At 43.3% G+C, this 13,280-nt stretch overlaps 1 protein-coding gene across 23 annotated transcripts in view; it reads left to right on the forward strand.

The window, feature by feature from the left end:
- Positions 1-13,280, forward strand: part of LOC146861496 (uncharacterized) — a 299,073-nt gene that overhangs the window by 97,787 nt on the left and 188,006 nt on the right. The window lies entirely within an intron of this gene.

Genomic DNA, 13,280 nt, shown 5'->3' on the forward strand with positions numbered 1-13,280 from the left:
TTAGCTCATGGGCCATTCTCCTTTCCCCCATGGCTAGTCCTCTCTCCTCGAAGACTCTCCCAACCCTAGCCTTCTCCTTCACCTGTGTCAGTTTGGTCAGCTCTAACTTGAGCTTCCTTTCCTCCCTCCTGTCCTCCAACTCCTTTGGAGTCAGGACCCTGAAAGACACACTGCTCCCTGCACGGGGAGGGATTTTCAGTTCTGTTAGTAGGTTAGCCCCATCTCAACAGGCCGCCTTCCAAGAGCCTCCTGCTCTGATCCCTCCTCATCATCCTCTCCTTCCTGGTCATCTGTCGACGACAGGTGGACCTCTATCCATGCTCTCAAGGTCTTTCTGGTGCTCGTTTTAGCAGGCAGCCCGTCCTTCGCAAAAAAAAACCCTCGAGCTCAGCCACAGTGTAGCTCTCCATGTTGGCAAGCTCAAACTCCATCCTTGAATTTAAAAAAGCAAAAACACCAATCGGGGAGAATTTAAAACTTTAATTGAACTTAGCTATGGGATGGTAGTATACACCAAATCACTGTGTGGTACTGCACAAGCAGAGGTTCTATCCCACTGCTGACCACCAATGTGAGAATTTGAGCTGGGGTGTGAGTACTGGTCAAGCAGCAATCTCAATCCTTGTCAGGGTAAATAACAAGCAAACCTCAGATTAACCTGTGCTCAACCCTCTGGTAGCTTGGCACAGAGCAGTCAGACTTAATTTAGAGGCAATGTGTAAAGTATTTGTGCAACACTTCAAACAGTAACACAGTGAAAACACCCCACAGAAAAATCCACACCAAGCTAGAAAAATAGAGCAAAATTGAATAAATAAAACAAGACGAAAACAACAAAAAGTAAATCAGTAGAATCGGAGCTATGCAGTTTTAAAGATTAATGTGAAAAATAGTGCTAAAACCATAAAGCACCAATTGTGGTTATCTGTTGCACTGGACCGGGTCAATTCAAAAGTCCTGGGTGACCGCAATGAAAAGTAGGTAGTATATAGTCCCAGGTTAGTCCAGCTGAAGGTTTACTGTCTCAAGTTTTGTGGCAAGTCTCCTGTTCACGTTAGAGAGGACCGCGTGGAGCAAGGAGAGCTCGGCAAGTGGCTGTTGTCATGGTGAAAAGAACAGGTCACATACGGGCAGGCTGGAGCTTTGTATTGGCGGTACTCTGAGGGCGATTGAAGCTGCAGTGCGAAGAGATTGGCTAGGTTTGCTTTGTGCTGATGATTTTTGGTGTGAATGGCACAGTTTCTATTCGAATGGGTCCATGTGCCTGTGAGCCATATCATGGGTCCAGTACCTGAGAGGCACCATTTGGGTCTCAGGAACTCACTGCAGCTACGTCCAGCGGCTGGGTCCAGTTGTTGGGAACCTTTTATGTCCCTGAGGCTCAGATGCGGAGGCCAACAGGCTAGCCCTTCGACTCGCTCTGGGGTTCTGGGTTGCAGATGAGGTTGCAGGTCTATTTTTTCCTTCCCCAGACAAGAAGGTAGCTGAGTAGCAGGTGAGAACAGCAGGGCAGCAGTTTCTTTGAAGCAGCAGTCCTTTTAGCAGCACAGTAGTCATCTTCCTGGGAGAGTATCTACAGGTCTAGAAGTGTACTGAAGAGTTGGTATCTGTGGTACCTCATTTCTACATAGCTGTGCCTTTGAAGTGCACATATGAAGAAGCTTTCAGGAGCATGCTTCTGAAGTGCACAGAGGCCCTGCCTCCCTTGCTCTGGCTCCGGGCTAACTACAGGGGGTATGCAGCCCTTTGTGTGGAGACAAGACACAGCCTATTCAAGAGTAAGTGGGGCTGGGCCTAGCTCCTCTCTCCCATATTGCAAGTGATGGCCAACTCAGTCACACCCAAGCTCCCCATTTTCATTGACCGTCTAGGTGGAATACACAAAGCCCAAATGACACCCATACTCAGTGATGTGACACACAGACAGGTTTCAGGCACGAAATGGCTAAGCAAGAAAATGCCAGCTTTCCAAAAGTCCATTTTCAGAATTACAATTTAAAAGCCAGCTTCACCATAAGTAAGGATTTTAAATTGTGATTCCAGAGACACCAAACATGAAGGGGTTACTGGTTCCCAGTTGGAAATTACTCTTATAAAATGTAATAAGGTAATGTAAATGTCATTCAATGGGAGAGGTGGGCCTTGCAGAAGTGAAAACGAATGTAAGAGTTTTTTATTTCCAGCACATGCAAAACTTAAAAGTACATGTCCAACTTTTTAAATACATTACATCCTGCCCCCTGGACTCTATCAAAAAAGAAGGGTTGGACCTGGCACAAGGTTTAATTTGCTAGGTTGACATGGCAGTTTAAAGCTGTACACACAGCTCTGCAATGGCAGGCCTGATACATGTTTAAAGGGCTACTTGAACGGGTGGCACAATCGGTGCTGCAGGCTAACTAGTAGCATTTATTTTTGAAACTCCTGGGATCAGGTAGTGCAAATTTACTAGGGACTTACAAGCAAATTAAATATGCCAATTGGGTATAAGCCAATTTTGCCATGTTTTAGGAAAAGAGCACAAGCACGATACCACTCGTTAGCAGTGGTAAAGTGTGCAGAGTTCTAAGGCCAGCAAAATCAAAGTCAGCAAAAACAGGAGGTCTGAAGGAAAACGGTTAGGAGAAAACGATACCAAATTAGCCAGGCCTAACAGATAGGATTAGCGCAGTGCCATCCACGCCAAACTAGAAAATGCCAAAGTCTTTTACCACTTTGGGGACAGTACTGCAGCTTTGGATTGGTAAAATACCATCCAAGTCTAACTGGTATGGTTAAAAGCAACCCCTGACATGTTTCTCTATTGTTATTAGGTCTTCAGAGTAGTATAGCTTTGTCCAGACACAAGGAAGCACCCAGTATAAGTCAAGGCAATACCCTTTCAGGCTTAGAGGGCCCCCTAATTATGCATGTATATAGGATATGGAACTTCACCATTTCATTTCCCACAAAACCCTTAAATCCTAGGTGCATAGCTTTTTCATTCAAAAGAGAGAGCATGTTTGCAAACATGAAGAATAGAAATAGAATCTCTAGTGCAAAATTAAATGCAGACTAAATGCGAATATGGCTTGGGGAGGGGGTCTGTGTGCCCCCCTCACCATATTTATGAAATTGGGTCCCGGGGGAAGGAGTCCTCAGGGCCGTCAGGAGCTCGGGGAGCGGGGCCCATGCTCCACTACTTCATATTTATGAAATCAGGCCCCAGGGAATGGGGCCCCCGAGGCCAAAAATAGTTTGGGGAAAGGGGCTGTACACCCCCTCCAAATATTACTGAATTGGGCCCCAGAGTATGGGGTTCACAGAGCCACAAACTGCTCAGGGAAGGGGGCAGCACCACCTTGCCTTTATACAAAATGCGGCCTGGGCTGCCTGCTTGTTTGTGTGGTTTTTTTTGTTTGCTTCTAACCCACGGGAGTTCCACAAGATCGTGGGATAAATGTCCATATTTTTTTACAGTTTTTTTGGCCCCAAGTGGGTTCCTCTGGGCCCTTCCACCCATGGAGCCTAGGGCGTTAGGGTATCCTACCCTGTCCCCTTATATTGTTGTTTTATACAAGTTCAGGACATTGGACTAAGTCCCCAAGTCCAGTAATGGCTGCCAGCAACATTTATCTCATGTTGCTGGCAGCCAATCAGAATGCTCACTCCTGCGGGAGTCTTTCTCCTGTGAGAGCAAGATGGCCCAAGGGTAAAAAAGTTCCCTGTGCCAATCAGAACTCTATTCTTTTTTTAATTTAGTTCGGGAGACTCTCCTGAGAGTCCCTCAAACCCCACCGTCCAGATATACAATTATTTTAAACCTAATTGCTCAAAAACGACTTAACGAATTATCACCAAATCACAGTAAGCACAATCTATGCTTTTTCTATGTATGCTCGGACTGAGACTAATTCATTGGTGCTAATTGCCGTGGGCGGGGAGCTCAGGTCGCTATTTCAATTTAATGTAATTCAAACTGCTTCATTTGGAAATGTACTGTGTGTCATTTGTTTCTAAAAATGTAAAATAAAAGTGAAAAAAGAACAATAAAAAAGCACAATCTGCATACCAAGATCTAGCTTTCTGCCTAATTTAGTGTAATTTCATTCAGCATTTTTTGCTGTAGCCCTGCCTAAAGAAATCTATGGAAAATACATGGGGATTTTACATTTTGGGACTCCCCTTTTTTTCTCAGCCCACTTGACAGACCAGCTCAAAACTTTTCATGCACAAACTAGTCAAAATGCAGCACCTCTTTGGAAAGGTTAGTGTAGGTTCGTCAAATGGAGCTAAAGTTATTAGAAACACAAAAAAGGCATTTCCTATGGAAATGCTGACCTAGCTATAACTACCTGGTGCCGATTGCTACTGGAAATATATAGATATGTATTATGTAAATATAGTTGCCAGTAGGTATTTATAGTTAGGAACATGTTTCCATAAGAAATGGATGTTTTTGTTTGCTCAGAACTCAGGCGCTGTTTGACGAATGTTCACAAAACCTTCCTAAAAAGAAAATCAGATCTTTCTTGGAAAGTTTCTGGGTGATATGTGGGGGCTGAGAAAAAGGGGATCCCAAAACGGATTTCCAAGTGCAGTTTGCATAGTAAAATTGAACAGCGATGGAGCAAAAATGGCTGAAGCCAATTACACCAAATGGGGCAAAAAGCTAGATCTTGATCCAGAAATCGTGTTTTTTTGTGATTTGGTGTCATTTCATTCAGTAGTGTTTGAGAAATTAAGGTTGAAAATGTATGTGCATATAATGCCACGGAGGATCTGCAGACCCGTTGTATCAAAAGATAAGATCTAATTGGCTGCAAACATGAACAAAGATATTTTGTCAGCCATTTTAGCAATCAATGATTGAGTCCACTATCCTGTAAAAAGATTTTAAAAAGATATATAGGGGACAATGCGTATCCCCTTGGCTTGGTGGGGGTTTCCAGATTGAACCGGCTGGGGTAAAAACGATTTTTTAATGGTGCCATGGATCTACTTGTCTCCACAGATCAGTGGTAAAAGTGTTTTTTCAAAAAGACAGCATTCTGCCCTTTCCAAATGCAAGCCCCCTGAGATAGTCTAGGACCCGGGGAATCAATGCAATAAAAAATTAAGGTGAGCCAAGCATGCAGCCCCCTTCCCATAACATGCCACGGCCTCAGGGATCCCATCCCAGAGGCGTTTATTGTTTTTATCGCCTGTAGTAATATAATCTACTGAGGTCTTTGATGATAAGGATGGTCAGTTAAAGGCAAAAGATGACATAGCTATGGATGGACCCCCAATTAAAATGAAGATGACTGGAGGGAAAATAGCTCATCGGCGGTCGAGTGCAGAATAATGCTCTTACTTCAGCCATTATTGATTCTGAACAACTGTCAGACATTCTTTTTCCCAGACTGGAATCTTTGTTTAACACGCTCATAGCCCACATTCTGCTATGGTTGGAAGGTATAGAGGCGAAGCTTAATTTCTTCTCCCTGCCAGCACCTAGGACCCACCCCCCTGGCATGGAGCCCATGGCTGAGGGGACCAGTCATGAGGCTGGGCTCTCATCTACGGGTTTGACCAGAATAGGGGTGCCACCTGTTGCGATCAGTAGCTCAAAACAGGAGATTTAAGGTCCAAGGGTCAGAGATTACTTATGCCACTAACAATTCGGACACCACCTTTCAGGTGGTTGATATGCAAGGAGCACCATCATTAAAGGGGTGTATAACCCACTCATCTACCACGAATAGATCCTCAATGTCTTATGTAGAAACCTTGAGCTCCCTAGAGCTACCACCAGAATCAGCGCCGCTTGTTGCAATCCTACTGGGAGTACCACCAACTACCCAAGGATCTAAAGAATCCACAGTGGATCTCATGCACAAGGTCACTCTCTGGTGTGACACCAATGTAGTAAACGGGCATCATCTGTCTCCCCATATTATTATGGCCAGAAGAGTGGGTTGGGTGGGTCATAGGGTAGAGAAAAATGTTGAGCGCTTGTTGAATGCCACTTTATGCGAAGCTCCAAAACATCGATAACGGTTGTCCCTTTTCAGCATTTCTATCCCACTATCCTTTTCTTTTTTGACTGCCCCAGACAGCCTGTTTTTAGACCAACAAGGTCTGCCCTGGATGATAAAGGTAGAATTGCACTTCCCCTAGCTAATAGACTTGAACACTTGCTAAGCCTATATGGGTTAGATAGCAGAGATGGACTATTATCTGTTCAGGATGAGTTGCAGGGCCCCTAGGCCTGCGGATCAGGTTGGCAATGCACCCATCTTAACCCCCAAGCCACCACCTATCCTACCCCTCAAGCCAGCTCCCATTATCCCTGGTCCATCTTGTTTGAAGAGTCTGTCCTGGAACATAGCAGGACTGAGGTCCAAAAGAGATGATGTGCCTTGACAAAGGTCCCTCCTATGTTGTCATCTAATTGCGTTACAGGAAACATGGGACACAGCTGAGAGTTTTTTTCTGGATGGTTTTACCTCGTTTTTTTTATGTGCTTCTCCTTTAACAATGAGTAGAGCAAAGGGAGGTCTTCTTCTGGTTTCGCTCAAATTAACCAGCAAATCCAATATGGTAGACTGTCACTCATCCCACTTGTTAGCAGTTGAGCTGCTGTTTAAGAACCATCCCCCTCTGTTGGTTGTAAACTTGTATAATTATTTTACCAGAAACTGTAATACTGAACACTTAGCGGCATTAGAGGGGTTTGTCGAACAATGCAGGGAGACGAATCATTTTTATTACGAGGTTGTAATTCTAGGTAATTTTAATACTCATCAATGTCACCTTGAATGTAATCATGTAAAGGGCCATGTGGATTTCTTACCACTGGCAGCCCATTTTGAGCACTCGGAATCAGGCCACCTCATAGAAGAGCTCCTTGCAGTAAACAATCTGCCCTGCCTAGAACAAACGTGAGTGAATATTCCTGTTTCCACCTACACAGGCAGGGTTTTTTTCCAGTATCATTGATTTCATAATGCTCTCTGCATCTTTAGCCCCTGCAGACCACCACAAGCTGAGTGACACTTGGAACAGTTATAGCAATCACAATCCTGTATTGCTTGAACTCATTTACACCTTTGACTAAGCCTGGGCGGGTAACTACGCTCCGCCAACTTAGTTAACGTAGATAATGAAGTTTTGCCTACTCCGCGTTCTGTTGCAAACACGGACTTTAGGCAAAACTACGACTCCATGGTGGAGCGTAGTTAGCTGGCCCCTCCACCCTCCCAAAGTATTTATAAAGTAATTAAAAAGGCACTTATCTGTCGTGACTTCCTCCTTCTTGCCGTCCCTCTTCACTGATAACCCCTACGTTGTACGTCTTGTGAGTGCGCACGCGCATGACGTACATATAGGGGTTATCTAGAAAGACGAACAGTGAGGACGAGGAAGGAGAGTGGCCATGGTGAGGAGGAGGCAGCCACGGACCCGGGGAATTTTGATTACTTTATAATTACTTTGGGAGGGGGGAGGGCGCATAGCGGTGCAAAGTTCCACGGAGTTGTTTTCCAACACTGTGAAACTTTGCGTGGCGGCACTACGCCTGCTCCGCCCAGGGTTACCTTTGACCCATCTGGCGGGGAGGGCAAGAGCATTCCTAATTCTGCCATTAGCACAAAAGATCAAACACGGAGACCTTCTTTGATAAATTCTATACATAGTGTGCAGCTGAGATTTCACTCTGTTTGGACATGAGAATACAGGACAGAATTATTTTAGATGCTTTTGATAAAATAACCAAACAGATAGCCAAAAGTCTAACCATTGAGAGCAGGTCTAAAGATAGCACAAAGTTCTGGGACGTGGTTACCAGCCTTTTTTCTCTGATTCAGCCAATTCCAGAACAGATTGTACCATAGCTGCAGAAAGATGAATCCACCACTTTGAAGGGATGTATAGTGGCGATGATCTTGGATGGGACATCAGAGCAGCTAGTGTGCCATTGCAATTCAATATAGACGAGGTACACAAAGCTATCCTGGCCACAGCTGGTGGAAAGCACCAGGTCTGGATGGGGTTCCTTCGGACCTGTATAAAGCTGATCCACTGGCTTGGGCCAGAATATTGACACAGGTTTTCAATGCAGCTTGTCTGTGTGGTGTCCCCTTTTCTTGGGCAAAGGACAATATTTTACATATTTTTAAAAAGGGTTTGAGGGACAACCCAGCTTGTTACCAACCTATTTCTCTTTTCGATTCAGCCGCTAAAATTATGGGGAAAGTGATTTTGGACCATTTAACCTCATGGTTAGATAGTTTTAATTTCATTTCTGACCTACACTATGGCTTTAGGGAAGGTAAAGGGACACTAGACCAATGTATTAACCTCCACTTGGTGGTGAGGAATTACACAATAGCGCAGAAGGGTTCCTTGCATATGGCATTTATGGACCTAACATAAGCATTCGACCGCGTTAACAGATCCAAACTATGGGTGATTCTTTTGGATCTGGGTTTGGACGCAGACCGCGGTGGTGAGATATAACGAGGATGGGTGCGTGTCAGCTTCCTGGGAAGTCAAGAGAGAGGTCTGGCAGGTGTGTATTTTGGCCCCTTTGTTGTTTAGGCTTTATATTAGTAAGTTAGGGGACCTTCTCTCGGCTACCAGCAAACACATCCCGAGAGCTGGCTCTAAACTTCTTCCAGCACTTTTATATGCAGATGATGCGCTGCTGCATTCCAGAACTGCTGTATGTCTCAAAAAACTCTTAAGTGCTTTTATAGATTTTATGGATTTACTTGATATTGCCACTAATTTTTCTAAATCCCATACCATGATGATTGGTACCCAGAAGGCTGCCAGGTGTAAGTTCTCCTGTAGGGGGGTAGAACTAACTAAAGTTTCAACCTTCCCTTACTTAGGTGTGTTTGATGACCGTGGGTCATGGGTTGCTCAAAGAATACACAAAAAGAATGTCCTGGCTAGGGCAGTGGGGGCAATCATGGATTTCGCAAAAAGACTAGGGACAAAGTCCGTACCCACTCTGTTAAAGATGTACAGAGAAAAATGCATCCCTATGGCCACCTACGGATGTGAGGTGTGGGGGTAGAAGGGTGTGAGAGATATGCAGGTGGTGGAGAATAAACTTATGCGTACGCTTCACGCTGTCCCCTCCTGCCTTCCAACCTTTACGTTGCATGAAGAGCTTAGCATGGGATACATCTCTTATCTTATTGCTGGTGTGCCTCTACTGCATTGGATGAGAATTTGGTCTTGCCCAGCTCCCACTTTAAACCAACTTATCATAGCGGACTGCACTGCACTTGAGGGGGTGTTGCATTTTCCCTGGTTAAGGTATATTATGGAGCAGACAAGGTGGGTAGGTTGCTCTGACTTGTATACCAACCCCAGGCCTTTATGTCCAGTAGATATTAGGAACATAAAACAAATGTTTCTGGCTAGGCTGCAGGGGGAAAAGGAAGGCAGGAAACTAGTCATGCCTACTTTGAGAAATTACATCACAATGAGTTTGAGTCCACAGGTACAGTTTTATTTGTCACTGGTCATCAATGTGCAGCATCGCTTTGTGCTAACCAGATTCAGACTGAACCTCATTCACTGGTTATTAGCCGTTCCTAAAGGCTTCACGAAGCCTGGCGCTCTAAAACAATGTCCATGTGACAATTATTTTGAACAAGACACTTTACATTTTAACTTTTTCTTTGAATTGTTTGCCCTGCTGCGTAAAAAATGTATTCTCCCGCTGTTTAGATCTAGTCAATTTGTCCAAGTAAGGCCTGCACTATTATATCAATACATGTTTTCCTCCCACAAGGTCTGTTTTGGTGTCACAAATTTCTTTATAGGGGCCCTAAGACATAGGAAGAAGATGCTCATGGTGTAGTTAGGCTGAACTTCGTCTAATGCATTCTGGGAAATGCATGTGTTTATTTTTTGTGCATGGTACAGTTTGATTATGTAGCCTGATTACTTTGCTAAGGCTCTGCTATTTTTGCACTTTACATGTTGAATTTTAGATCTAGAGTTGTATTTTGTACTAATTTTTTATTACTTTTACTCCTACTTGTCTGTATATATAGTCCTAGACAAATCTAATCTGGTTATTTGTATTATTTATGTATGTGTGGCAATCTTTTTAGCTATTGTATTTATAAGTGTTTTTATCTGTGTACTTTTATGGCTTTTAGTGGCCGAATAAAGAATCTTTGACTGACTGACACATGAATTGTTATTGGACATGTGTGACAATATGTACATGCATTAATCAAATATTCATATCAACTCCTCTTATTGGGTTCCTGGACTTGCTTCCACTTCCAGACGCCCTTATTTAGCTCTGCGAGTGGATACAATGCAGTTTGAAAAGCTTATGAGCAATGCATTGTAATGCTTGCTCCTGTCCACCCAGAGCCCCACACCAGAGTATGCTCCTACACTGAGTACCACAGATACGACAATTACGGGTACGTCTGATGCGAGCTGCTGCCGGCTGCACTGATTTCTTCCGGTGTCGTTACCCTGTTTTTCCGGCCTGTGATGTAGAGGATATATGTATTTTCCTCTTTAGCCCCTCCGGGTTCACACACTCTTGTTTTGATCCTGAAGAAGCCTTAATTCAACAGGCCGAAACACGTCGACCATATATCATGAGAAGCCCACACTGAAGGTACAAAAAGAGAATTCACATACAGACTGCTGTCAAAACTTTTGTTGGATGCCTTGCAAACAAGTACCCACGACGGCCTAAAGATTCAGTGGATTATCTCTAGTCAAACTTTTGGTTTAATATGTATTTCCGGTCGTCTCATGACAAAATGGTGTATTGTATACAAAGATAGTGTGTTCTATGCACTAAAGATGTAGCACTTCTTGGAATGTGCTTATGTATACAATAAATTCCTTTTGAAATCACGTTTTGCAAGCACATGAGACATTTGATCATTATGAGGTTCACAGTAGGTGGTATTGATATATGAATATTTGATAAATGCATGTAAATAATGTTATACATGTCCAGTAACAATTCATATGTTATTGTTGATGAAATGGATCGGATAAATCTGCCCGACTAGACGCTTTTTTTAGCCCTTACTCTAAAGGGTTATTTGGGCTTCCCCCCATGTTTGTTTCACAAGGCTGTTCTTGGACACGAATCAAGTGGTGTTTTTGCAGGATTCGCATGATAAGAAGGCAGTGCCCTCTTTGTAGAGCAGGCTGAGGATGAGGAGCCAGGCAGGGAACAGCGAGAGCAGGTGAAAGGAAGGAGCTCTGTGTAATATTGACAGGCGGGGCTGCGTTCACCACTCTGCTCTCACGGTCCCCTCTTATTGCAAGTCTGTACAAGGTGGAACAAAGAAATCCGGAAGAGTGAAAGCAGTTGTTTGGAGCTGAATCTGTTGGAGTTTTTGAATATAGAGCGCCACCTACAGGACATTTGTAGATACAGGTTTGGTTCCTGAAGGAATATTTGCGTTTTTTGTGAACCTGAATACTTTTTGTCCATGGGCTTATAGTTATCAAGATAGGATTGGGACACTTAGGCATGTGTCTCAGCAGTGGCGCTAGAACTTGGGGGTGCAAGAGGGGCTAACCCATTGAACTTGAAAGTGTTTAGATGGAGATTGAACAAAAAAAGTCCCTACAAATGTTTTGCTTCCAGCAGCATTTTTTTGTGTTTTCAAAGACAGACTGTCACATATCTCGTAGTGAAGTGACATTATTGCTCTGCAAATTGTTCCTGCACCAGTCTCTGTCCGAATTTAGGGGCATATTATCAAGCACGGCTTTAAAATTATCACCGCTTTAGCGGCAGAAAACTGCCGCTAAAGCGGCGATAATGGGCTTGATAATATGCCGCACAGAATTCCAATAGAAGCCCATGTTCTGGTGTCAACATGGGCTTCTATTGGAATTCTCAAGGGCATATTATCAAGCCCATTATCGCCGCTTTAGCGGCAGTTTTCTGCCGCTAAAGCAGCGATAATTTTAACGCCCTTTCTTGATAATATGCCCCTTAATTGTCTACAGTGCAGCAGGTGCAGTGGAGATGGCCGCTCTGGCTGAGCAAACCCCAATTGAAGCTTTCTGTTTTTTTATCAAGTCAGGAGATGAAGGGCCCATTGTCCTTGCTTGCTTTAAAGCCCACGGCACTCTTGCTATGTCGCTGGTGTCTGGTCTGCCCCAAACTTCTTCAAAAATCCCTCATTGGAGGCACTTGGACACATAAAGAAATAGGTGCAACAACACCCTGTCATAAACAACATTTACCCTAGGTAGTAGTTGTCTTTTTTTAAATTTATTAAGTGATGTGAGAAATTGCAAAGACTTTTTCTATCAACCTTTGTGATGTTCTGCCTAAGGGAAAACTTGACAACTTCACAAAGTTGAACGGTTTTACGATTTCTCCGAATTTTGTGAAAAAAATATGGCGTATAAAATACTTTACTTTGCAAAAGGAAAAAGTACAGAACAAAAGATCTGACAGTTATCTTTGTGCAAGGGAAAGCCCTTTCTTCCAATTTTACTGGCCTTGATTAAAGTGAAAATTACCCTGCAATATAGTGAAAATGATCTCACAGTGATCTGAAACTTGTGCACCTGGGCGAGGGCAAACAAACGAGGAATTCTTGAAACTTTCACAAATGAAGAACATCGTGAACTTTGCTGGTGTTTAAAAAAAATAAATGAAAAAATTGCACACCCCCAAAACCATTATAGAATTGCTGGTAGGTAATGATGAATAACGTGTGCAAACCCCTAATGCTCATATCACAGGGCTCCTGTTTTTTTTGTGTTTTTTTACATTATCGTCTGCATTCATCCATACTTAATTTTTGCTCGTTTTATATGTATTTATCCATATTTACTTTGTGACTAGTTTAAAAATAAAGCTGCAAAAAGTATATTTCACATTTATTTACCTTAAAAATGTTTACTTATGTTTGACTGTGGAACTGATTTTAGCCATTTACAGTACAGTACATTCATTTTAACCCCTTCAGTGCCACGCCCTTTCCCCGCCCTGTGCCGGGCGTTGCATTAGCGGGCGGGGTTCATGACGAGATAGTCTCGTCATGGGCACAGCGCAACCGCGCTCCATGACGAGACCATCTCGTCATGGGCACTGAAGCGGTTAAGCGATTTACATTGAAGTACAGAATCAAGCATCATTAAGAAATCTTTTTACATATTTTCAACTCCCCTACCTGTTAACCTGCACAGCTATTGGCCTACTCCTGATTCACAGTAGTGAGAATCATCCAAAAGAAACCATATTTTCAGTATTTATCCAGTTTTTAGCCATATTTAAAAAAAATACATAA

This window comes from Triturus cristatus, chromosome 3_1, assembly GCF_964204655.1.
Source record: "Triturus cristatus chromosome 3_1, aTriCri1.1, whole genome shotgun sequence".
NCBI lineage: Eukaryota > Metazoa > Chordata > Amphibia > Caudata > Salamandridae > Triturus > Triturus cristatus.